The sequence below is a fragment of the Podarcis cretensis genome (assembly GCF_951804945.1).
Source record: "Podarcis cretensis genome assembly, chromosome: 14".
Taxonomy (NCBI): domain Eukaryota; kingdom Metazoa; phylum Chordata; class Lepidosauria; order Squamata; family Lacertidae; genus Podarcis; species Podarcis cretensis.
Window position 1 is genome coordinate 51,708,375 of NC_137183.1, and position 27,691 is coordinate 51,736,065.

General features: G+C 45.0%; 1 protein-coding gene across 4 annotated transcripts in view; it reads left to right on the top strand.

Annotated features, from left to right (window-relative positions):
* Positions 1-27,691, top strand: part of ELFN1 (extracellular leucine rich repeat and fibronectin type III domain containing 1) — a 267,561-nt gene that overhangs the window by 123,468 nt on the left and 116,402 nt on the right. The gene's annotated exons all lie outside the window — the stretch shown is intronic.

Consider the following 27,691-nt stretch of genomic DNA (forward strand, 5'->3'; position numbering starts at 1 on the left):
AGCTTCCAATATTCTGACAAATTTAGGGCCAATTCCTTTTTTAAAAAACCACTCGGATTAAACACTTTGGTTCCACACAGTAGAAAGCTTTAAATATATCTAATGATAAAGACACCAGTGGTGAGCTAATGTTTAATAATTTCCTAATGGGGTCTGTTATTTTATACCCTGGGACAAACCCAGCTTAACCCAGCTGAATATATTTCCTGATAAAAGCTTTCATTCCATTAACCATCACTGTTGTGAAAATTTTGTAATCGGCTGAGTGGAGAAATTGGGAGATACGATTCTGCTAATGAGGGGTCTTTATAGGGTTTGGGAATTAATACAATTCTCGATGGTTTCGAGGTTGGCAGCATGAGTCTCCAGCTAAGATATCATTGTACAGTTTAATCACATATGGGACAATTAAGTCTTTAAACATTTTATAAAATAGGAAAACCACTTTTCACCTACAAATTATAATTGGACCAGAAATTTTAAAAAGGCTGTAACCTCATCAAAGATAATACATGTAGAGCAGGAGCATTTGTGTGAAATGTGTGTTATTTCTCTTTTGGAAATTTGGTAAGTGGAATGAGGCTCCTTCACCACCACCAAAAATACACCACCCCCTTTTCATGCCCCTGTCATTCATATATATATATATATATATATATATATATATATATATATATATTTCCCCAAGTGCCATGACCAAGGAATGCAGTTTCGACCATGCCTACTTTCCACCATCCTCAGTCTGGAGTCTTCACCTCTCTGGGGCTGAAGAGGATCCTGCAGGGATCCATGTAGCACCATGGAGAGCTCCTAGTGAGACACTTTTAATGAGCTGCTGTAAATTGGGGTCTTTTGAGCCTCTGCTTCCAGCTCTTAGCTCCTAAGCTCCCTTTGATGGAGAATGCTAGAGGAACTCTTAAAGGACCAGTACTCTGGTCCAAAGACAGAGCTTCTTTTTTTTTTTTGCTCAAGGAACTCACACCTCACTCTTTTGCAACCAACACAAATAAAACCACCCTATAAGCTGACAAAATTATCTAATATTAGAATATTCAGCTGTCCTATCTCAGTTTTCTAAAATTATCTAAAGAATAGGGGTCCCCCCTATTAAAACCTATTACAGTGGTGCCCCGCAAGACGAACGCCTCGCAAGACGAAAAACCCGCTAGACGAAAGGGTTTTCCGTTTTGGAGGCGCTTCGCAAAACGAATTTCCCTATGGGCGAGTTCCTGTGGGGTTTTTTCCCTTCCCCCCCCCTTTCCCTAAGCCCTAAGCCGCTTATCAGCTGATCCGCTAAAAGCCGCTAAACCGCTAATAGCGCTAATCCGCTAAGCTGTCAATGGGCTTGCTTCGCAAGACGAAAAAACCGCTATACGAAGAGCCTCAAGGAACAGATTAATTTCGTCTTGCGAGGCACCACTGTATATTTTGTCACCTTTCAAATCATCTAAGCTTGGTTTTTCGGGGAGAAGGCACCAGCTCCATAGTCTTCTGTACTGATGCCATATTTTCAACTCATTACCTTTTAAAAACAACAACAACATCCTGCTTTGCAAAATCTTCCCATAATGCTTTATGCAATGGAGTTCTTATCAATTCCTTTTCAGAATTTGACATCTCAGAATTAGGTTCTAATATCCAGGGTTTCTGACAGGGGCTGTGTCCGGTCCTACCTGGGGAACCAGATGCAGTTTTGTTCCCAAGCAATGGTTTCTACCACCTTCCAGTACGCTCCATTCTGTTTCCCCCTCCCTCTGGTTTTCCATTTGAGCCCTCTGTTTATATATATATGAGTGATTGTTTATTCCAGTTTTGCAACGGAGCAGCATTTCTGACATTGCCAAGGCGACCTCCAGCCCACCACAAGCTAGCGAGAGGAACGTTCTGCGAGCAAGCTAGACACCCAAAGTGGAAGGGGCGGCAACATTTTAAAAATAACCAGGAGTGTCCCCGCCTTGAGAACCAGAAAGAGCAGGGAAACAGCAAGGCTGTTGCTTTCATTGGACCAAGCCTAGAATTAGCTTGAAAGCTTGCCCTTGCAACCTTGAGAGTATTGTTTGGTCCAGTGAAAGGCCTCGCTTCTTTCCGCTTTAGAAGTCTTAAATAGCAGCTACCAAATAACCATATATGTAAGTCAGTTGTTAAGTTATGCCGCTTTGTCACACCACTTTGTGACCAAGAAATAGAATCTACGGTGGAGTTACAAAAGCTTGTGCCGTAATCATACATCTGTTAGTCTTCAGGTTTTACAAATCTCTTTCTTGTTTTGGGAGATAAGAGTTGTAAAGGATGCAGGGCTGTCTTAAGTATATCCAGCACCGTGGTGCAAAGATCCCTCCGGCGCTGGCAGCCCCCCCCCCTCATTTCCCAGAGTTGTTGACCTTTTCCCAAGCCTCTGTGAGGATGGCTCTCCTCTGCGGAGGCTTGGGAAGGAAGCTGCACCCCGGCGGGTGTGTAGCTTCCTTCCCAAGAATCTTCAGGAGGAGAGCGATCCCCACGGAGGCTTGGAAGGCAAGCTGCATGCCCGCCAGCCATGTGGTTGATGGGGCACAGCTGGCCGGCGTGCAGGGAAAGGGGAGGCCACCGGCAAAACCGCACAGCTTCCCCACTCGCTGGAGCGTCCTTGAGAGGCCAGCGCCCTGGCGCAACGCGCCAGTAAGCCCAATGGGAAAGACGGCTCTGAAAGGATGTAAGGAGTCATTTACTGCAGACTAAGGGGAGGTACAGGACGTGGGTGGCGCTGTGGGTTAAACCACAGAGCCTAGGACTTGCCAATCAGAAGGTCCGTGGTTCAAATCCCTGTGACGGGATGAGCTCCCGTTGCTCAGTCCCTGCTCCTGCCAACCTAGCAGTTCAAAAGCACGTCAAAGTGCAAGTAGATAAATAGGTACTGCTCTGGTAGGACGGTAAACGGCGTTTCCATGCACTGCTCTGGTTTGCCAGAAGCGGTTTAGTCATGCTGGCCACATGACCCAGAAGCTGTACGCCAGCTCCCTCGGCCAGTAAAGCAAGATGAGCGCCGCAACCCTAGAGTTGGCCATGACTGGACCTAATGGTCAGGGGTCCCTTTACTTTACCTAATGGGAGGTACATGTCTGGCTTTCCACTCTCAAACATCTCTTTTAATTTCTTGGATCTAAACAAGTGCCTGGCATTCACTTCAGTTGCTGGTATGGTGGAGTGGGGAGTCTAAGCAGGCTTCCTCAACCTCGGCCCTACAGTTATTTTTGGCCTACAGCTCTCATGATCCCTAGCTAGCAGGACCAGTGGTCAGGGACGATGGGAATTGTAGTCTCAAAACATCTGGAGGGCCAAGTTTGAGGAAGCCTGGTCTAAAGTGTTGCATCTGGAGTTCTGGCAGAAAATGTGTCCCATAATGCACCACCACAACTTCCCACCCTACAGTTTTCTAATTTGGGTCCCCCAGTTTCCATTGCCCCCAGTTTTCTGAGTAGCAATTGCAGGAGCTCCGGGGAAATAAGGAAACAGGTGTTTGGCCTTTCCAAGACCAGTTCCTTTTCATACAGTCTCTCTCTCTCTCTCTCTCTCTCTCTCACACACACACACACACACACACACACACACGTTCTTCTCACCTAACCTAAATGGATGTATTTAAAGGAAATATGCAAATAGTGTCATTCCCTGGTATTTGTTGAGCTGGGAAAAGCTTTTGAAATGCAAATGTCAGCATGGGGCATTTTTATTGGCTTCCAACCTCCAACCCCTCCAGGTCTGTCTACAAGGACATGCATTTTCTTAACTCCAGCTATTTGCAACTTAATGAGTTTCTTCTGCTTATCCCAATAAAAAGGGTTCCTCCGTTCAATCTCCTGTTAATGCACTTAGTATTTTGGAAGCAAGGGACGCTGGTGGCGCTGTGGGTTAAACCACAGAGCCTAGGGCTTGCCAATCAGAAGGTTGGCGGTTCGAATCCCCACGATGGGGTGAGCTCCCATTGCTCGGTCCCTGCTCCTGCCAACCTAGCAGTTCGAAAGCACGTCAAAGTGCATGTAGATAAATAGGTACTGCTCCGGTGGGAAGGTAAACAGCGTTTCCATGCACTGCTGTGGTTCGCCAGAAGCGGCTTAGTCATGCTGGACACATGACCTGGAAGCTCCCCCGGGCAATAAAGCGAGATGAGCCCAGAGTCTGTCACGACTGGACCTAATGGTCAGGGGTCTCTTTACCTTTACCTTTACTGAATGCACACACACTTGAATAAGAAGTCCCAAACATTATAGTCTTTCCATATAGTAAGCATGCTGCAACCTCCCTGTTGCTGTTTTCAGACCTTTTCCCGCTCCACAGCTCCTTGCTTGAGATGTAGCAACCAGAACAGAGTCACTATCCCATCTTGGATTGCTAGGAGAGCATCCCAGCTCAGAAAAGATGTCCCAAGCCTGACTTTTGGGTGACGGCGACACCCGCTTTGATAACTTCTGAATGGGCCAGACCCATCCTCTGTTTCTCCAGTTCTGCTGCCACCTGGGCCAGCCTTTTCCCCAACCTGGCGCCTTCCAGGTGCTTTGAACTAATACTCCCAACAGCCCCAGCCAGCGAATCACGTGGTCCAAAATACCCAGAGGGCCCTCTCATTGAGAAAGGCTGGCCTGGGATGAAAGCTATATGGAATCTCTTTGTCTTTGGGGTTTTGTTTTCTTCCCTTGGCCTAGTTGTCCTTCGTTTGTTTTATTGGAACTTCGCATCTGTGATCCAAGACTTCCTGTCAAATGGAACTTGGTCAGAGAATGAGAAATTTCACCTCCACTACCAGCGCTAATCTGTTCCTGCAGTCAAACCCCCTTAGGAAAACAACGAGTGTTAAATCTCCAACTCACAGCTCCTCTTTGGCAAGCGCTGAAGCCGAATTTGCATTCCTCCTACTTATATGTAAATTCCCTTGGAAATGGCAGGTTCAGGGCTATTAACATATTTTCCATTCCGGCCATTCTTATTTTAATTAGCTTAAAGTAATTAGTTCTAATTCATCATCCGGTTTCCCCCTTTACATATTTTGGGTTATTTACATCCATTACTAAGTAACAATTTTATGTAATTATGTGCCACTCGTTGCCCTTTATTTACATAACTTCCCTCACTTAGGCATGGAAAGTGGGGGGTTCCCCCCTCTTCCCTTTTTCTGAATTTCAACGTATCCTCCAAATTCTGGCTTCTGTGCTCTTCGGAATTCACCAGTGCCATTGGATTTCTGTGTCAGATGTTCATCTGTGGCTGATGAAATCTTCTTCTTTGGCGATCCTTCATAGCCAAGTAAGATTGTCTTCCATAAACACGGTTTTAACAATGAGTCCATAAGTGACTGTGGAGGCCAATTCTGGAACCACACGTCCTTCCACAGTGGGGTCATTGGTTTCTGAGCGGGAGTTGATCACGGTGTGGATTTGCCAAGCATGCCTTCCTCTTAGCACATTTCTCCCTTGCGTCCTGAGTTTGAGTGTCTTCAAAGCCCATGACACCTTTGGTAAAGGCTGTTCTCCAACTGGAGTACTCGCAAGCAAGCGTTTCCCAATTGTTGGTGTTTATACTACATTTTTTAATATTTGCCTTGAGACAGTCTTTAAACCTCTTTTGTTGACCACCATTTATGCTTTCCATTTTTAAGTTCGGAATAGAGTAGTTGCTTTGGAAGACGATCATCAGGCAGATCATGAGAGCCAGTGTGGTGTAGTGGTTAAGAGCGGTAGTCTCGTAATCTGGGGAACCAGGTTCGCGTCTCCGCTCCTCCACATACAGCTGCTGGGTGACCTTGGGCCAGTCACACTTCTTTGAAGTCTCTCAGCCCCACTCACCTCACAGAGTGTTTGTTGTGGGGGAGGAAGGGAAAGGAGAATGTGAGCCGCTTTGAGACTCCTGAAGGGGAGTGAAAGGCGGGATATCAAATCCAAACTCTTCTTCTTCTTCTTCATCTGCACAACATGACCAGTCCAACGAGGTTGATGTTAAAGAATCATTGCTTCAATGATTCCATTGCTGATGGAATCACAGCAGAGTGGGCACACCGTCAGAAGACTGTCATACCCTGACTACAGCTTTCACCTTCCTTCACCATTGGCTAAGCTGCCTGCCCATTTGCTACCAGGCCAGGTTCAAGGTTGTGGCATCAATTTACAAAGCCCTTAACAACTTGGATGCAAGATACTTTCAGGAATGCCTGATTCTTGACCAGGGCCGTCTTCAGCATGTCTGGCGCCGTGGTGCAAAGATCCCTCCGGCACACACACACACCCCGGCAACTCCAAAACAAGGGAGGGGGCGGTGGAAAATATCCTCTGCCTCCCCCACTGCCCCGATCCCCGGTGTGGTGGCAGCGATCAAGTAGGAAAATGTGCTGGCGGACATGCTCTCCAGCATCAGGGTGCCCGAGAAGGCAGCCCAGGAAGGCCGCACACTGCCTTTCGCCAGGAAGCAGGAGGAGGACAATGACCAGGAACAGGACTGTCTTTAGCAGATGCAGAGGACTGATCTCCTGCGGAGGCTTGGGAAGGACCCGCCCGCCATATAGTTGGCGGGGCGCAGCTGGCAGGCGTGCAGGGAAAGGGGAGGCTGCTAGCAAAGCTGCACAGCTCCCCCAATTGCTAGGGCGCCCCTGAGAGGCCGGCGCCCCGGCGCAATGAACCACTAACGCCAATGGGAAAGATGGCTCTGTTCTTGACATCACTGCCCGACAGTGGGAGGTCTTGGGTGAGGACACTCTTCCTGATACGCCCTGGCTCAGATGCACAGCTCATATCCATGCTACTGTGAGCTAATTCTTGACCCAAGATGATCAAGGGTCTGGAAACCAAGCTTTATGAGGAATGGTTGAGGGAGTTGGGTATATTTAGCCTGGAAAATGAAGAACTTTCTGTTAGTAAGAGCTGTTTGACAGTGAAAAGGACTCCCTTGGAAGGTGGAGGTTTCTTGGAGATTTTTAAGCAGAGGTTGGATGGCTACCTGTTACAGATGCTTTAGTTGTGGTTCCTGAATGCAGGGTTTTGTACTAGATGGCTCTTGGGGACCTTTCCTCCTCTACAATTCTGTGATTCTGTGAATTCCCTCCTAGCAGAGTTCAGACGTGCTCCTCTCTGTTGAACGTCTGGTGCTTGGTGAATACCACCTTCTTCTTCTTTTATTTCACTGGGAATTTTAAGTAAGCTTTTCAGATTTCCATGGTTAATTTGGTTAGTTTTAACTGCTTTTTTCTTATCATACATCACTTGGAAACCATGATGTTAAGGTTGCCATATTTTGAAGAGCAAAAAAGAGAACGCTATGACGACCATTCAAAGCAAATAAATGGAATTTTTCTCAAATTTTACCCTTGAAAAAGAGAACATGTCCTAAAAGACAACAGGTTTTGAATAAACATACACAAATTTATTGATTGTTAATATAGTAGACTGATAATATAAGGATTTATACAATTTTACAGTATGCAGAGAATAATATATGTTGAGAAATCAGAGAGAGGAGCTGAGGGATGTCTTGGGGGGGAGGGATGGAGGTTTGATGGCGAGGTGGGGAAAAAGGGAGGGAAATAATGAATATGATATGTTTTGATATTTTGTTATGTTGAAATTGTTAATAAAAAACTTCAAGAAAATTTCTTCTCCTGCTTCAGTCTTAACAGCCAGAGGGATGCTTTGAGCAGCCCATAGTAGCAAAATCTGGGTCTGCTCTTGTGCATATATGGAACTCCATCTCTCTAGTGTATAATCCTGTATGGTGTACATGTCTCCAAAGATGTGTCTGACCTCGTGCATGAGCAGCATTTTCACAAGTTTCACACCGAAGGAAACACAGCCACTTCTAGATACCTGACAGCAGTAGAGGAGGTGAGCTGTAAGGGTTAAGAATTCTGTAGCATTTGCCTTGAAACTGGCACTCTCCCCATAGTCAAAGGCCACCGTGATCCATAAATAAATTAAAGAATGAGACCCACACACCCATAAAGATGAATATGTTCTATACAGGTTAAAATGGAGACGGGGTACATAGAGAAGACAGTAGGAATTTAAATTGTGGATTTGAACTACCCCGAACAATGTGCCATGCATGCAGAGACACGTTCCAATCGCATGCTTCCAAATACCTCCAGCAATGCCACAGAACACCCACTCCACGTTGGTAGGAGATTCCTCTGTTAGCATGGTAGCAGCTACACATTGGAACTCCCTGGCTGTTGACATTAGGCAGGCACCTTCATAGCCCTTTCCCCCCCAAACCTGCTAAAAAAAATAAAATTGTTTAGACAAGCCTACCCAGATATCTAGGATCCTGATGTGTGTGTTTTTAGTTGCCTGCTGGTTTTAGTTTTAGGAATGTTTTAAATAGTGGTGCAATTTGCTTTTAGCACTAATTTTATTGTTCTACTCTTTTAGTCAACCGCTTCAAGGTTGTTGTTGTTTTTTTAAAAAAACCACAAGCAGCATATAAATTGTATGAAATTGATTGATAAATAAATACTATGCATTTTGGCAGCAGCCCACTAAGAGAGGGGCTGAGTGCCACACCTCTGCAGCTCACGCATATCTGATAGATTTAAGGTCAATGGGAAATGGCTATAGAGGAGATGTTTCAATGAAAATTATTCCAGGTTCCATCTCCACCAACAGCTAAGACTGTAGGACTGTCAGCGCTCAATCAGCTGTCGGGTCTTAAGCTCCCACACATGCTTTTCCATTGAAGAATGCTGGAAGAACTCAGTTTCCACTAATTTTGTTGTGAGCTGCCCTTCACAGACTTGCATGTCTTCAGTGCATTTCTCAGCTCGAAAAAGTATGTCCAAAGGCATTTAGAAACACGGGTTGTGCGAGAAAAGCAAATTTTAAATCATGAATTTCTGTGCAGGTTTAGCAAAGGAGGAAGGGAGAAGGACAAGGTGGGTTTATGGGTGACCACATGCAAAAGCGACTTGGACCAGAAAAGAGGGTGACCCCACCCCTGCTTCTTCTGTGTGGTCTCCTTTTAAGCTTGCATGTCTCATTGGGAGACCTCTGTGCTTTCGATTCCAATCATACTTTTGGTAACACACCAACTATTTTCTGCCAATTGGTCTGTGCTTCTAGCGCTGAACCAAATTACATGTTTGAGGCTCGATTGCAACACGATGGCATCTTCAGCACTGCTTATGAGTCAGTGGCATCGTGGTTTGTAATCTGGAAGGAATATAATAGGAGCTATATTAAGTTTTATAGACTGAGGATTTTTTTGTCAAATTATAGCCACAGTCCAAGAGAGATATTGCTTGCATATCTTATAGTCCCCCTTGATCCTTCCTGTTCCATCCTGAAACCAATTTGTTTCTCTAGCCCATCCCACTTTTTTGCTTGATGGCTTTTTCTGGGTCGAAACCCATCAGTTTCACCCGATGTTCTGCTGGATTGTTAGATCTCAAGGGCAGCCTCAGCTCAAGAAGCCCAGAGATTCATCAGTACAAAGTTATATATTTCTTATTGTAGAGGAGAATTCTCATTAACACTACTGGAATTGGAGAGGGGTAATTTTCCGCCTCGCATTTGTACAATCCTCTTTTAAAACTCCTGGCCATAACACCTACCTGGTGCTAGCTCCTTCTTCTTCCCCTCTCAGTCTCTCCTTTTGAATCTCAATCCTGACTGCAACTAATTCCAGGAAGTTCTCCCCTAAAAATGAACGTCTCTATGGAACTTGCAGACACAGTATGTGGTGCCAGGGGAGGGTACCACTAACCTAGAGGGATTTAACCAGAGGTTGGTCAATGCCATTAAACAGTAGAGGAGGAGGAGTATCAATGGCTGCTAGTCATGATTGCTATACAAAGACTCCATGTTCAGTAGTTATCTACCCTTAGGCTCATGTGGCAGCTGCTGTAAGGCTGGGAAACGGTGGCAAGCTCTTCGGGACAGAGCTGTGTTTGCAATGCCTGGCTTACCACCAGAAAGTTATTTCTAATGTTTAACAGGAATCTCCATTCCTGCCTTTTGAATTCATTGGGTAGGGTCCTACCCTCTGGAGTAGCAGAAAAGGAGTTTGCCCCATCTTCCATGGGACAGCCCTTCAAGTTCTTGAAGGTGCTTCCCACATCACCTCTCAGTCTCCTCTTCTCCAGGCTAAATAGATCCAAATTTCTCAAGCATTCCTCATAAGGCTTGGTTTCCAGGCCCTTGATAATCTTGGTTGCCCTCCTCTGCACACCTTTCAGCTTTTCCATATCCTTCTTAAGTTGTAGTGCCCAGAACTGGACATAGGACTCCAGGTGGGGTCTGACCTAGGCAGGCTAGAGCGAAACTTCTGTCGGTGCAGCCTAGAATTGCATCAGCCTAGAATTGCTGCTGCTTCACACTGTTAATTCAAGTTAAGCTAGCGGTCTACTAAGACGCCTAGATCCTTTTCAAATGGACCACTGGCAAGCTAGGTTTCCCCCATCCTATATTTGTATATCTGCTTCTTCCTGCCTAAGTGTAGAACTACAGAGATAGTGCAGGATAGTGCACACTCCGGAAATGACCTCTTTCAGCTTCTGCCTTCTGGAAGAAGGTACAGGGTTATAAAGACTAGGACTAGCCTGGCAGAAATGACCGGCAGAATCCGCGACCAAGAGAAAGAGACTGTGGAAGAAGACTGGAAGAAGTTTAAAATATATCTTAAGAGCTACTATAAAATTGAGGAGTGCTAAAATGCTAAGGGAAAGGAAGACGTAGAATTACAGCAGTAAATTTTGTTTGATTTAGGGTGAAATTGAAAGGGAGAATGAATTTATATTTAATTGGCTAAAAGGGTTGTTGAATAATTGTTAAAAATAAAAGGATGCAAAAAGGGGAAGGTATGGGGAAGTCCGGGAAAAGAGGTTTATGGAAATAAGGTAAAGAAATTATGATTTTTTTGTGTTTGTTTTTATGTTGTTTTTGTGTTTGTTAAAAATTGGAAATTAATAAAAATTTTATTAAAAAAAAAAAAGACTAGGACTAGCCACTGGAGAAACAGTTTTTATCCAAATGCGATTTGGGTTTTAAACGCAGTGTAAGGTCGTCTCTGTGGGAGTATATTGTATTTAATTATGGGGTATCAGAGTTTTTAGGGGGTTAACCAGGCTGAGATAGCTGGAATAGCAGGCTTGTTGGTTTTTGAATGTCTGATGTAGATTTTTTCAATTTCGTTGTTCTGTATGGGACAATGACAATAAAGATTATCGTATCGTAAATTGGCATTTGTCCCTATCGTTAAACCATTGGTCCATTTACTTGAGTGTTGTCTACGCTGGTTGTGGCAACCAATGGTTTCAGACTGAGGTCTCTCTCTGGCCTGCATGGAGATGCTGGAGACTGAACACAGGATCTTCTGTATGCAACCTAATGATCTAACCACTGATCTATGTCCCTTCCCTAATGCAGAGGCTCTGGACCTCTGGCAGGCTTGGGGCTCAATGAAGGAAAAGGACAAGGAAAAACTGGTTGTTCTTTGGAGAAAGAGGCCTTTTGCATAAATTTGAGCCTCGTGGGGTGCCATATTAATGTGGTCGATCAATCTCTTGCCTTCCAGCTCCTGCGTTAGATGAACAAATTCACTAAAGAGACAGAGGGGTCTTTGTGAACAACGTGGCGTTGTTATTATTTCTCCCTTTACTTTTTCTTTGCATAGTTTTTACACAATAGTTAGTCAGCCCTCTGGGGGGAAGAAAAGAAAAAGAGAAACCTTCTCCTTATCTCAGGATTCTTCAAGTGATTTTAGCAGCAGGAGGTTTTGGCAGCAGCTCTTTTGTGATCCAAACATGGGTGCCGGGAACTCTGCAAAGAAGATTTCTCTTTCAGAAGCTATTTATAAATTACAACCTATCTCCCTCCTCTACCACCCTTCAAGCTGATCTGCTAATCACACATTGCAGCATTTAACCAGCTTCCATATGTCAAAAGGACTTCATAGGGCAGCCTTCGCCAACCTGGTGCCCACCAGATGTTTGGGCCAGATAGGTGTTGTCGCCCAAAAACATCTGGATGGGGCCAAGGTGACAGAGGTTGTTCAAGAGCCTTATAATTTCTTCCTGTGCCCTGCCTCCTGCCCCAAAATGGTTGCTCAAAGGTCAAAGGGTAGCAACGTAAGAAGAATCGCTTTCTTGAATCTTCCAGCATTCAGCCAGTACATTTCTAAGCACAATTCAAAGTGTTGGTGCTGACCATTAAAGCCCTAAATGGCCTCAGCCCAGTAGACCTAAAGGAGTGTCTCCACCTCCATCGTTCAGCCTGGACACTGAGGTCCAGCTCTGAGGGCCTTCCCTCACTACAAGAAGTGAAGTTACAGGGAACCAGGCAGAGGGCCTTCTCGTGGTGGCGCCTGCCCTGTGGAACGCCCTCCCATCAGATGTCAAAGAAATAAACAACTACAGCACATTTAGAAGACATCTGAAGGCAGCGCTGTTTAGGGAAGTTTTTATTGACTGGTGTCTTAATGTATTTTAAATCTTTTGTTGGAAGTTGCCCAGAGTGGCTGGGGAAACCCAGCCAGATGGGCAGGGTATAAATAAGAAATAATAATAATAATAATAATAATAATAATAATAATAATAATTAGCCTCATTGGGTGTCCATGAGTGTCTAGTGTTATGGAAGAAGGAGAAAAACATTTCTCTACCCACTTTCTCCAAGCCACGCATAATTTTGTTCTAACTCCATGATCGGTTATCCCTTTGGCCTGCCCTATGAACCGAACTGATTGTTTCCATTTACAAGTGTTGGTCTGCCATAGTCGAAACAAAATTAAAAAATTCCTTCCAGTAGCACCTTAGAGACCAACTAAGTTAGTTATTGGTATGAACTTTTGTGTGCATGGACACTTCTTCAGATGCATGCACATGAAAGCTCATACCAGTAACTAACTTAGTTGGTCTCTAAGGTGTTACTGGAATGAATTCTTTTATTTTGATGAAATAAAAGAATTCTTTTATTTCCATGAAATATCTTACTCGCTAGATCTCCTGCCTCAGAATGGTTTTGTTTGCAGAGTTTGATTTGCTGCTTTCACGGTTGTCTTGTTGGATTGTAATTACATTTTTTAATCTATTTTTATTTGTACGTCACTCAGAGAGCTGTTGCGGTTGGGCAGCTGATAAATGGATGAATGGATGAGTGAATAAAACACCTTATGTGGTAGAGGAGTCATTAATTTGAGCACCGCTTTCTCTTGTATGAATCAATCTCCCTGAATGTTGAAATCAGCACCAGAGAACCTTCCCTGCGCCCCAATGTGGGGTTTTTTTTTGGGGGGGGAGTGTATGGCCAGTGAGGCCTTCTCTGTGATGGTGCCTAGCATGTAGAACTTGCCTCTTGGAGAAATCCACCAGTAGCTCTACTGCTTTATAGAAGGGCAGCTGAGAACATAGAAAGAGTCAGGTCTTTGGTCCATCTAGCTCAGTAATGTTCACACTGACTGGCAGTGGCACTTTGGGTTTGAGGCAGAGGTCTCTTCCCTAGAGATGCCAGGAATTGAACCCAGAACCTCTGCCCTGGCCTTCTAACTTCTGGCAGTTGATGTTTTAAATGGGTCCTGTTCTCTGTGGCTGGATCTATACACAAGGGGGGAAATGCTATAAATAAGTCAGAAATTAAATTGTTATAACAACAACAAAAAAACCACTATGGAAAATCACTTAGAAATGTTTTTTGCTCTCTGGTGCCAACTGGTGCTGCATGTTTATAACACATTCAAAACACTGTTTCTTGACTAATGTAGCTGAGTCCTGTGTTTTCTTACGCTGATTTTTTCACTGTTGTGGTATGAGTTTTAGGGAGAGGGAGATGAGTCTGGATAAAATCCTGGGCCCTTTCCAGGCCTACTTAGAATCTAGCAGAAAAGGCTGCGGTACAAGCCATAACAGTTCCTTTGTTAAGGGAATGACTTTGGCTGGCCAGTGAAGTGCTGCCATTTGCCATGTCCAAAGAGGTTGCTCTGTTGCCATAGAGACAATGCGTGAGCCTTTTCCCACCTCACCCATCAACCTAGGATGGAGAACAATAGACCAAGGGGGTCTGTGCATGAGAGAATGGGGCATGTGAGTTTGGGTTGATATTGGGAGCTGGGGAGACACAGAGAAACATTTGCTTTGTGCAGGACCCTAAGCTTTGACTTGGAGCTTGCCTGAAAACCTTATGGGGGAACAAGATCTGCTGTTGTGAGCCCCTCCACTCTATGCTCAGGTTGTGCATGTGTGTAAATAAAAGCATAAATCCTAAAGACGCCGCAGTCTCCATTACCGAACCTTGAAAAAGCACAAGCAACTCTGCAGTCTCTCGCCACTCGGAGATTAGGGTCCATGCAACAGCATATTTATTATTTACTTTAATGTTTTATAGCTTTTTGGTCCATTGTCTTAATTGGGGCAGCTGGTGGAGGCTAAAAATGGAAGGATGCTACTACTTTTTTGCCCTGGCTCTGGGTTTCCCTGGAAGCATATTTCTGGCCAGGCCAAAGCACAGCGCTGAGTTACGTGGGCCTTTGATCTGATCCCCTGTGGTTCTGACCATTGATGCTTTGCCCTGGTGATACAGATAATCGCCCCCCCCCCCAAAAAATGTGGCCAATGTACATTTGTTCTGTCCTTACTTTCTTTTGAAGAGCATCCTCCTCAAAGTATTGGACTCGGCAAACCTGAGCTCGTCTTCCCCAGCTCCCTCTTGCCCTTTTGCTCTTGACCCCCCCCCCCAATACCACCCCCCCCCAAGTGTTCCTCTCCTCTACCGGAGATTCAGGCAGAGCTGTTTGCTTAATGCACACAGCAGCTCTTTGAGAAGGAAAAGAGAATGGACAGTGGAACGGCACAGATGTGTCACTGTGCAGCGATTTCCGCTTCGCCTTTGAGTCCAGTACCAGCAGACCTCGACTCTGAATGTGAGATCAGAAGGGAAGGAAGAAGGGTCCCATTTGTTCCTTCTCGCATTGTGACAAAACGCTGGAATGTGATGGAAGATTAGCATTGGGAAGGAGCCAGTTCCAAGAAGGCTGGGCTTGGCTTCATGCCTTATCCTCCCTCCCTCCCTCCCTCTTCTCCTCCATAGCTAACAGTCAGGCTTTTTCTCTTTTGCCCACAAACCTTCCAGCATGAGGGTAGGGATGGGCACATCAACCAAAGCCCACCCCGTTTTATTTTGGCTGGCACTCAATCAAAAAACTCTGTCCCATTTTTTTTAAAAAAAAATGCATGAAAATTTTGCATTTAAACTCTAGGCATTATTGTATGCCATTCCCCCAAACATGCATTTTCCAAAACATTAAAATGCACATTTTAGGTGCATTGCAAAATCTGGACAAGCATATCATTTGACTGGGAGTCATGTTCTTTTTTTAAAACAAACAAACAACTTTTATTGGGTTTTATGAAAGATGCTTTGAGTTGCCATGGGGAGGAAGTGGCAAATAAATGTAATAAATAATGAATATTAGAGGGCTTCTGGTTGTGATCTTTATTATAGAAAAAGGGATGCAGCCAGGACCTCCCTGGTTTTGCTCGTGCAATGGATGAATGTCTGGGGGATAGGAAGCAGCCTTTGTTGAGAGTTCTAGGCAAACTCCCATTTAATTGACTGCTTCTGTATGTCAGAAAGCCCATCAGCTACGTATCTCTCATCCACGTAGAATCTTCTCTCGCTTTGGCTTTGACGGACAGTGAAGAGCAGGAACAGCTGTAGATTCGGCTCTTTTTTGCCTGCCATAATGAAGGCCCGATTAAGAATGAACTAACTGTGCCTTTCCTTCTTCTTCTTTTTCACTTCTCCTCCTTCGGTTCTGTTAAGGCTTTTCCACGAGTTGCTTTTGGCACCTGCTCTCTGTGGCTTTGGCGATTCCCGATGAGTGGGCAAATGGGCAGGGCTGCGTTGATGCTGGCATAGTTGGGCATCTGCCAAGGGCCCATCCCCTAGCCCTCCTCCTCCTCCTCCTCCTCCTCTTTGACATGGGCAGCTAGAAAATGTGGGGCTTCCCAGAAGCTGCACTTCATAGAAATGTTGGAAGGGGTCCTGAGTTTAATCTAGCGCCAACCCCCTGAAATGCAGGAATCTCAGCTAAAGCATCCCTAGCAGATGCTAACTCTTTTTTTATTATTAAGAATAATTTCTATTAAGAATTTCAGCATAACAATTTATCAAAGACATATCATCCTCATCCCCCCCCTAATTTTCCCTCCCCCAAAAAGACGACCCCCCCCCGACTTCCCTCAGCTCCTCTCTCTGGTTTTTCAGCACATGTTATTCTCCGCATATTATAAAATTGTAAAGATCCTTAAATTATCTGTCTATATATTTCCAATAATAAATTTGTGTTTGTTTATTCAAAACCTGCAAAGGAGTCCAGTTCATTTTGTTGTTTCTTTAAGAACTTTGTAAAAGGTTCTCATTCTTCTTTAAAGTCACAGTTGTCCTCATCACGGAGTTTGTGCGTCAATTTTGCTAGTTCCACATAGTCCATCAGTTTCCCTTGCCACAGTTCTTTTGTCAGGATTTCTTTATTCTTCCATGCTCGTGCTATTAAGACTCTTGCCACCGTTGTCGCATACATTAAGATGTTCTTCAATTTCCTTGGCAGGTTTTTTCCTACAATCCCTAACAAAAATGCTTCAGGCTTTTTTACAAATGTTAATTGAAACATTTTCTTCAATTCATTGTATATCATTTCCCAGATTTTTTTAAAATTTCACTACATATGATAAAAAGTCCCTTCTTCTTCCTTACATTTCCAACATATATTTGAACCAGTTTTGTACATTCTTGCTATCTGTACAGTGGTACCTTAGGTTACATATGCTTCAGGTTACATACGCTTCAGGTTACAGACTCCGCTAAGCCAGAAATAGTACTTCAGGTTAAGAACTTTGCTTCAGGATGAGAACAGAAATCGTGCTCCGACAGCGCAGCAGCAGCAGGAGGCCCCATTAGCTAAAGTGGTGCTTCAGGTTAAGAACAGTTTCAGGTTAAGAACGGACCTCCGGAACGAATTAAGTATTTAACCCGAGGTACCACTGTACTGGTGTTATATACCATCTATACGTCATTTTCATGTAGTTTTCTTTCAGCAAAGAGCAATCTGTAAATTTCCTAGCAGATGCTAACTCAACGCACCCCTCTTTCACAAAACATCACCTGCCTTTCTAGGGTGAGATAAGGCTGGAAGTGGCATGCAATGTTTGCGCAGTGTAGGAGGATGGCATGAGAGTTACAAAACGCAGGCACACCAAAACCGAGCCTAATGCTTTCTATCTAAAAGGTTAAATGCAATTAATATTAGGACAGCTGGGACAAAATCAAAATCTATACCCAATCTCTAACATTCAGTCAAATGTCACAGTGTTTAAATGATTCCCACAGCAAACTATGCTCAAGCTGGCTTAGAACATAATTTGCTAAGTTGCAAAATACAGCAAAATTTAGATCATCAATACATTAATGAGAAAGGCTGTATCCTCCCATATAACCTGCCTGGGCTCCGAGATCTTCAAAGGAGTCTCTTCTCTCAGTCCTGCCAGACTAGCTCCCTCCTTGCTGTTCCTCTACCATCAGGTGAAGACTGGTTTACGAACTGACTGGTTTTCTTTTTCTTTTGTAAAGGAAATGGCTTTTAAATAGTGCTGTGCTGTTTTCATTATCTGAATTTTACTAGATGCGTTCTAAGTCTATTAGAGTTTAATTGCTTTTAAAACAATTGTCTGCTATACTTTCTTTTAGCTTTTTGTATTTTATCTGCGTCGTTTTAATTGGTGTAAACTGTCTTGAGTCCCAGTCTGGAGAAATGGTGGGATGTCAATAAATAATACAACAACAACAACAACAATAATTTGTGAGAACAGAGACTGAAGTATGTGCAAGCAGCCTGGGCCGGCTGCAGAGCACAAGCCTGGCATTTGTGAAAACATGCACACAATCCAGAAATCTCAACATTTAATTCCTCCCCCCACTCCCCAAAAAGGCTTAATCTGAAGCTGTCCAGCTGTGGTTTATAAGTACCAATCTATTGCTTTGCAAGTTTGTAATTCCAATGCCCTTAAAGCGTAATGATAGCTAATCTATCTGCAGGGGGCAGAGAGCTGCTCAGCTTTGCTGAGACATTAAGGAAGATACTGTAAGCTGGCGACAGAAGAAACAGAAGGCTTTATTATAGAAATGTGCTCCCAGGAGTCCAGCGCGTTCCTCTGTTCTCTGGGTGGTGCAGGGCTTGGCTATTATTCTAACTGTCGTTCACCAAGTCACTTATTTGCAGTGCTTATTTCCAGAGCATTGAATAAATGCCTCTCCTTTTCAAGAGGGAGAATGGCGACAAGGGGTTTTTAATTTTTAGCAGTTCTCAGCCCACACGGCCGTGCCTCTGTCTGTTGAAAGAAAAAAGCACCAGTCTTTCTGGACCAAGTATATTGATGTTACAGGAAACATGGGGTGGGGAGGAGAAAGGGAGAAATTCCACAGCCAGGGAGGTGGGGAAAGGCTGACTTGGAAACCTTTGACTTCTCCCGTGATAGTTTAACAACCTATATTGCGGTGCAACTGGAAACGATTTGCAGCTCAGTGTAGGGTTACCAGGTCAGGAGCACCTAAGACCTTGAGATTTCAGGGCGCAAACCTGAGACCTAGGGGCAGCCCTTGATGATGTCATAGAGTGGCCCCGAGTGATGACACAGGTCAGGCCCTGGAGATGGGGGTTAATTAGGAGAGGGGAGCTGAGGAGGGCAGCCCCCAGCACAAGTATCTATGCTATGATTGGCAGCAGGCAGCTGCTGAACTGAAGCTTGCAAGCTGCATTCACACTTTCTTTCTTTTTCTTTTTTAATTGCTTTATTGAACTTAAAAAACAGTTTTCTTAATATATATATTAAAGACACTCTCTCCCACCTGGAGATTCAAGGTCTGCACCTGTCACCTGGAGGGGGCACAAACAAACCTGGAGATTTCAGGTCACACTTGGAGGTCTGGCAACCCTATCTCAATACTATTTTTATTTATTTACTGTTATATTATTATTAATTATTATTAATTATTATTATTATTACATCTATGTTCCATCTCCAACCCAACCTCCAGGGAGGCATACAGCCTTCCCTCCCTCTCCATTTTACCCTAACAACCCTGTGAAGTAGGTTAGGCTGAGAGATGTTGACCGGTTCAAATCCACTCAGTGGGAATTCAAATCCTGGCCTCCCAGGTCCTGGTGTTTATTCCTGCTTTATAAGTAGGGTTGCCACCTTTGTTCTGGCAAAATACAGTGGTGCCTCGCAAGATGAAATTAATCCGTTCCATGAGGCTCTTCGTATAACGGTTTTTTCGTCTTGCGAAGCAAGCCCATTGACAGCTTAGCGGATTAGCGCTATTAGCGGTTTAGCGGCTTTTAGCGGATCAGCTGATAAGCAGCTTAGGGCTTGGGAAAAGGGGGGGAAAGGAAAAAAAGACCCGCAGGAACTCGCAAGACCCATAGGGAAATTCGTTTTGCGAAGCGCCTCCAAAACGGAAAACCCTTTCGTCTAGCGGGTACAGGACAGGACAGGACAAAGGCAGTTGGGGAGCGATTTCTTGTCATATTTGTTGTTGAAGTGACTTCAAACCAAGCCATTACAGTGGACTCTTGGGTTGCAAACGTGATCCGTGCGGGATGCATGTTCGCAGCCCATAGCAGCGTGTCTGCGCATGTGCGGGTTGTGATTTGGCGCTCCTGCGCATGCACAAAGCGTGATTTAGCACTTCTGCGAATGCGCAACCACCAAAACCTGGAAGTAACGCATTCTGGTACTTCTGGGTTTTGGTGGTCCGTTACCCAATAAACCACAACCTGAAGCGTCTGTAAGCCAAGGTATGACTGTACAATCTATTGCAGCCTAACAGGATGGCCCCTCTGGGATTTGTCACACATGTGCACACACACACACACACACATACACACAAATTTGTAAATCTGTCCATGCTTGGCTCCCCAGAACTTAAATGCATGACCTTTCACACACCCTTTCCAACATTTGGAGAGGATCCCTAACTTGGCAGAGAGAGACAGAGAAAGAGAGAAAGCAGGATGACCTGGAATACAGGATATAGCATTTTACACTGAAATACGTGACAGTCCTGTATTATACAGGACAGGTGGCAACCCTATTTAAAAGCTGGGAAAGGGGACCTGAATTACCTAAGGTGGACATCTGAATTTATTGCTAAGCAGAGTGTAGTGACTGTAGCAATGTGGAGACTTTTCATGCCAGAGGGTACTTGGGATCATATACCTTGCTGCCTTTGAAAAATCAGTCTATCTGTTACTGAGAGGTCATGCCTGCAGTTCCGTAGCCTTGGATCACAGTCTTACGCAGAGATGGATAACTTGTGGCCCTCCAGATCCTTCTCATCACCCCTGATCACTGGCTATGCAGGGACTGATGGGAACTGGAGTCCAGTGACCTCTGGAAGAATAAAATGGGGAGAGGAAGAACCATGAGCACCACCTTGAGTTCCTTGGGGGCAAGACATGATAGAACTGTTGTTGGCATCTGTCTGTCTGGAGAAGTCTCTTCTCCTCCAGAAGAAGTTGGGCTGCTCAGATAACAAGGACCCCCTTCTCAACCTCGCTGATGTGGTCAAAGGAAAGCAGAGCAATACATTTGGCACCAGCTGGGCTGCAGGAGTTGCTGGAAGGAGGCTACAAGGTGTCATCCAACCGCCTTAGGGATGCCACTCTGGATCTGAATAGGGTTGACTCACTGAGAGCCAGTGTGGTGTAGTGGTTAAGAGCGGTAGCCTCGTAATCTGGTGAACCGGGTTCGTGTCTCCACTCCTCCACATGCAGCTGCTGGGTGACCTTGGGCCAGTCTCTCAGCCCCACTCACCTCACAGAGTGTTTGCTGTGGGGGAGGAAGGGAATGGAGATGGTTAGCCACTTTGAGACTACTTTGGGTAGTGATAAAGCGGGATATCAAATCCAAACTCTTCTTCTTCTTTTGAAATAAATTTTTATTTGATTTTCCAAAATATAAACATACAACAAAACCATTTCCAAACCAATTATTGAGATTACTCTGAATCTCCTGACCTCTCCCCCCCCCCCGCTTCCATGGGTCCTGTTTATTCTAGTTCAACTGCATATCTGTACTTCTCCAATTTTTCATCTTCCTAGATTATCTATACATTACAAGTTTGTTTAAAATCCTGCTGATGGTTTGACCTGCTTACAATGATTTTGTATATGCATTATAAACATTTCCCATTCTTTTTAAAATTTCTTGTCTTCTTGGTTCCTGAGCTTCCCAGTTAGTTTTGCCATTTTGGTATAGTCCATCAACTTGATTTGCCATTCTTCTCTGGCTGGGGTTACCTCTTCCTTCCATCTCTGGGCTAGTAGCACCCGAATGGCCATTGTAGCAATGTAGGGTTGACTCTTTAGCCCATGGGTAGGCAAACTAAGGCCCGGGGGCCGGCCCCAGCCCAATAGCCTTCTAAATCTGGCCTGCAGACAGTTCAGGAATCAGCGTGTTTTTACATGAGTAGAATGTGTCCTTTTATTTAAAATGCATCTCCTGGGTTAATTGTGGGGCATAGGAATTCATTCATTTCCCCCCAAAAAAATATAGTCTGGCCCCCCCCCACAAGGTCTGAGGGACGGTGGACCAGCCCCCTGCTGAAAAAGTTTGCTGGCCCTTGCTTTAGCCTTTTCCCCTCCTGAAGATAGGAGCAGGCCTGAGTCAATCTAGACTTCCACAGAATGTTGAAGAGGGAACATGACAGTGTTAGGAACTGGAGATATAAGTCCCGACAGTCCGCTATCAGTATGTGTTTTTAAATGGTGTTTCATATAAGCTGTCAGGATGGAAGAGATAAAAATTGCAGATGCTTTGCTAGTAACAGCAGCAGCAGCAGCGACCCAGAAAGAAAAGAAGAAAGTCAGATCGGAATGTGTCAGGGAACTGGTTCAATCCAAAACGGCGCTTTGGTTTTCAAATTATTCATTCAGCGCTGATTGCCCGGTTCGGCGATATTGTTCAGAAGGCAGTGTGATACCTTTTAGCAAAGTGTGGTTAAGTTCAGGGAAAGTGAATGTAAAAATTACTTTGTGCTCATCAGATGTGCTCCCTTTGTGCTTCGGGGATTATACGTCTCTTTAGTTTAGTGACAGAAAGAAGTTTGGCAGCTTTTAACATCTGTTATTACCGCACGGGCTCCTGCGGTGATGGATGAATGTGCTGCGATCTATCCCGGCTGCCTCCTCTACAGCGGAATTGCATTCCAGAAGCAAAATTTTTATCGGGAGCATCTCTCAACTGCCGTGCGAGACTTATGAGGCTGAGGCTATTGTCAGGCGGGGCTGAGAGAGAAGCCGTATGAATGCAGAAAGTCTCTGTCGTGCACCACATGAATTTTAGCCGAGGGCTGGCAAGCCATCGATAAAGATCACCCCATTAAAGCACCCCTTCCCCAAAACGCTTCTGCTTCTATCCACACAGTTTTTAAACTACCTTTTCAGATCAATCCGGGCAGTGCTTTTTTCCTAAAGAAAATGTTTAGGGGTACTCTCATTTTGACTCAAGAAAACCACCATTTTATAGTTCAAATCGGAGGAAATAAATACAGTGGTACCTCAGGTTACAGACGCTTCAGGTTACAGACGCTTCAGGTTACAGACGCTTCAGGTTACAGACTCCACTTACCCAGAAATAGTACCTCGGGTTAAGAACATTGGCTTCAGGATGAGAACAGAAATCGTGCTCCGGCGGCCCGGCGGCAGCAGGAGACCCCATTAGCTAAAGTGGTGCTTCAGGTTAAGAACAGTTTCAGGTTAAGAACGGACCTCCAGAACGAATTAAGTTCTTAACCTGAGGTACCACTGTACAGTAAATGGACAGAAGTATAGCGATTCACAAAATGTTTAGGGGTATGCGTACCCCTGCATCCCATCAGGAAAAAAGCACTGAGTCTGGCTCACACGCAAAACCTCCACCTGGGGCTTGGATTATTGTGGGAGAAAGAATTGTAGACCCAGAGGGAAGCCAAAGGGTCATTTAGTCCAACCAGCTGCAATGCATGCATCACAGGATGGGGGGAGACTTTAAGAAACCCACAATCCCCAACCCCTGACCAGACACTTGCGCAGGTTTAGGCAAATCACGCTCCCTGTGTATCTTTCTAAAAACAGGTTTGATGCCAATAAATGACAAAAAGAATCATATAATTGTATGAATCATAGACACATAGAATCATAGAATTGTAGAGTGGGAAGGGGACAACAAAGCTCATCTAGTCCGACCCCTTGCAAGGCAGGAATCTTTTGCCCCATGTGGGGCTCGAACCCATGACCTATATGCTGATATATACAGTTAGGTGCACACTTGAGAAGGGATTGCTACAATTGAAAGAGGGTTCTGTTTTGCAACACAGGGGGTTTTCTTTGCTGTACCATTGAAAGAGAGCAGATGCGCAGTTCACCTGGTCACAGTCTTCCGCAATCTGGTGAGCTGGATGGTATGTCTGTCTGCTGAACAGCCCTTCAAACACAGGACTGCCCTCTGTCAAATAGCAGGGCAAAGACTCCTCTGTTGTTGTTGTTGTTTAGTCATTTAGTTGTGTCCGACTCTTCGTGACCCCGTGGACCAGACCACGCCAGGCACTCCTGTCTTCCACTGCCTCCCGCAGTTTGGTCAAACTCATGACCAAAGTGGTAGCTTTGAGAACACTATCCAACCATCTCATCCTCTGCCATCCCCTTCTCCTTGTGCCCTCCATCTTTCCCAACATCAGGGTCTTTTCCAGGGAGTCTTCTCTTCTCATTAGGTGGCCAAAGTATTGGAGCCTCAGCTTCAGGATCTGTCCTTCCAGTGAGCACTCAGGGCTGATTTCCTTCAGAATGGATGCGTTTGATCTTCTAGCAGTCCATGGGACTCTCAAGAGTCTCCTCCAGCACCAGAATTCAAAAGCATCAATTCTTTGGCGATCAGCCTTCTTTATAGTCCAGCTCTCACTTCCATACATCACTAAAAGACTCCTCTGCTCCCTGGCAATGAAAGGTTTATACACACACACACACACACACACACACACATTTTTATTAATTTTTTAACATAACATTTCAAACAATCATTTAACATAACTCCTTATCTTATAAAATATTTTAGACTTCCATCAACCTCCGAAAATTTTCTGTTCTTTATCACTTATTCTGCATTTCTTAATTTCTCGATTACTTTTAATTATCATTAACTAATAATTCTCATCATAGTCCTCCTTGCAATATTTCACATAATCCTCCTTACAGAACTTCTTGCAGTCCTACTGGCGTAATCTGTTTATTACAATTGCTTTTCAAATAGTTCAAATATTTACTCCAGTCTTCTAAGAATCTCTGGTCCCGCAGGTTTCAAATCTTTCCTGTTATTTATCTAATTCTGCATAGTCCAGGCAATGAAAGGTTTTTGACCACCTCCAACATTTCAGAGTTTAAAACAGGGGGGCATGCTCCTCATCCATCCCCTGTCATCACCCCAAGGACCACTGCCTGGAGGTTCTCCTCCAACTTATGGATGATGCTATTTCAGGGGAGAGGAACCTAACCTGTCAGTCTTTTATTGCATCTCTATAATTTCTTCTGTCATTTTGTCTTCTCCCTGCTTTTCAAAAAATCCCAGGACCCCTCCATTTTCCCCCTCCCTGCCCATTAGCCCCATTAAGCTCTAATCTGTTGGTTACGTGCAATTAATTGCCAATTTAAGGGGTTTTATAAGTCTAATAGAGGTGCCAGTGAAGCTTTCCAAACTTGGACTCGTTTTTACAGGCTCTGGGGGCTTGCAAAGCTTGCCTTGGGAATTCTTTCCCAGCTCAAATTAAAATCTGAGCCGTAAAAGAACTCTGGACTTCCCACTCCTCCAGCTCTCCCCTGTACCCCAAACACCAGGGGTGTGCTTTGGTAATCTTTCAAAAGATGGCAACCTATGAGAAGCCAAAAATTGGCACCCCCAAGTGAAGCTTCTCATTTATGAAGCTTCCCAGTTTTGCAGCCCCTCAGCTGCCTAAAAAGGTAAAGGGTAAAGGGACCCCTGACCATTAGGCCCAGTTGTGGCCAACTCTGGGGTTGCGGCACTCATCTTATTGGCCGAGGGAGCCTGCGTACAGCTTCCAGATCATGTGGCCAGCATGACTAAGCTGCTTCTGGGGAACCAGAGCAGCGCACGGAAACGCTGTTTACCTTCCTGCCAGAGCGGTACCTATTTATCTACTTGCACTGGTGTGCTTTCGAACTGCTAGGTTGGCAGGAGCAGGGACCGAGCAACGGGAGCTCACCCCGTCGCGGGGATTCGAACCGCCGGCCTTCTGATTGGCAATTCCAAGCTCTGTGGTTTAACCCACAGTGCCACCCTAAATCTGGCACTAAAAACACTCTCCCTCCAAGACCCCCAATCCCCCAGGTGTAGTTCTCTTGAGGAGACAAAAATATTTAGGAGTTGGCTTGAGTGCCATTTCCCCATAGGGCTTCCCCATGGGTGGTCCAGCCCAATCAAGGATCACATGCAGCCTAGCCAATCAGAAGTCACTGGAGGCAAGCGAGAGGAATGGACAGTGAAGACAAGCAAGGGCAAGGCCAATAAAAAGCAAACAAAGGTCTAGAAAAAGCCATCAGATAAGGGAGGCGTTTATTGGAACTGCTTGAGATGTTTACCAGAAAGCCAACACCTCAACAACACCTGTGAGTACTTTCAGCTCGATCCTAATTACCATCTTACAACTGAGCCAGCCATCAGGTGTCTGAATTGCAGTATCTCACTGTCACCTGGCTGCACCTTGGTTTTCCCTAAGGAATTGTTGCCGTGTGTTCTTCTCTTTCTAGCACAGATGTCAGACCTCATCCTGAGCATCTCTCGCTTTCCCATGAAACCTTGAGGAACCCATCTATCTGATTGATTATGCTGTAGCCAATTCTCTCTCCAGATACCTCTTGCGAACTGCCCGAGAGATGTTCTCAAGCCGACATTCTCTTTGTTAATATTTGCTCGCGGACTCATTAACGTCTCTCCAGCCCCCGACCTGCCTCCTTTGATGTGCTGACCCCCATCCTTTTGGTCTCTCCATCTTCTCTGGCATTCACCTTGGGGGCTGCATATTACTCTCTTTGTGGAACCATCCAGCACTAGATCATAATGGCCTTTTCTAATCTTGTTGTCCTTAATAGGATTTTTGCCCAATACATCTGAAATGTGTAGATATGGATTTTGAAGATAATAAAATTGCCTAATGTGCAGGAGGGTTAAGGCCACGCCAAGATGGAGGTATCTGAGTGCAAAATTCATGCAGAGTACACCAGATGTGAAGGGCACCTGCATACCAAAATGGCTACATCTTCCTTTTGAAATGCATTTGAGGAGGGGGCTGGGTCCCCCCTCCCAGTTTGTCATTGCAGAACAAAGGAAATGCTAATGATATTTACATGTAGACTCCAGGGGTGGACGCTTCTGCATAAGATCACACATTTTTCATAAGAGTCCTCACAAAATTTTGTCAGGGTTTCAGTGTGCAGTCTAACTTGTGTGCACTGTATACATGTATACCTAATATACACATGTATACCTAATTGTTGTTGGTTTATGTCTGTCTAGAGAAGTGTTTCCCAAACTTGGATCTCCAGCTGTTTTTGGACTACAGTTCCCATTACCCTTGACCACTGGTCCTGCTAGCTAGGGATGATGGGAGTTGCAGTTCAAAAACAGCTGGAGACCCAAGTTTGGGGAACACTGGTCTAGAGAGACAACGGGGTGTGTCTACTAGGGTGAAGTCAAACCACTGTGTTAGCAGCACCAAAGTAACCTTCCGGGGGCGCAAACTTGGGCAGTGTGTCTGGAGGTCCTGGCCAGGTGACAAGACCCCCATCTTGGCCTCACTGATGTGGTCCAAAGGAAAGCAGGGCAAGACGTTTGGCACCAGCTGAGCTGCAGGAATTGCCAGAAGGAGGCATACAAGGCGCCATCCAATCTCCTTAGAGACTCTGCTCCAGATTTGTGTAGGGTTTACTCCAGGGGTCAGCAACCTTTTTCAGCCGTGGGCCGGTCCACCGTCCCTCAGACCATGTGGGGGGCCAGACTATATTTTGAAAAAAATATATGAACAAATTCCTATGCCTCGCAAATAACCCAGAGATGCATTTTAAATAAAAGGACACATTCTACTCATGTAAAAACACACTGATTCCCGGACCGTCCACAGGCCGGATTGAGAAGGCGATTGGACCGGATCCGGCCCCTGGGCCTTAGGTTGCCTACCCTTAGCCTTTTGCTTCTCCCAAAGATACCCCGCAAGGCTGCAGAGATTTAGGATCAGAGTTTTCCTTCTCTTAGATGGTCTACCTTCCTAAGTTTATGAGCCCCATCTGCCCCTCACATCCCTCTACACCAGTGTTTCCCAACCTTGTGCCTCCAGCTGTTTTTGAACTACAACTCCCATCATCCCTGACTAGCAAGACCAGTGGCAAGGGATGATGGGAATTGTAGTCCAAAAACAGCTGGAGGCACAAGGTTGGGAAACACTGCTCTACACAACATGTGCAGAAACCACCTTCTTTACCATTGGACCCACTGTTAGTCTCATCTGCTTAATCCGCTAGATCCTGTCTTCACATGTAGGGAGAAGTCTCTAACTCACCAAGGGTTTGAGACCCATCAGCTACCCCCACCTGGTTCAGCTGACCAGACAAAACCATTCATGTGGTCCTTGATGTTGCTGGCATTGGA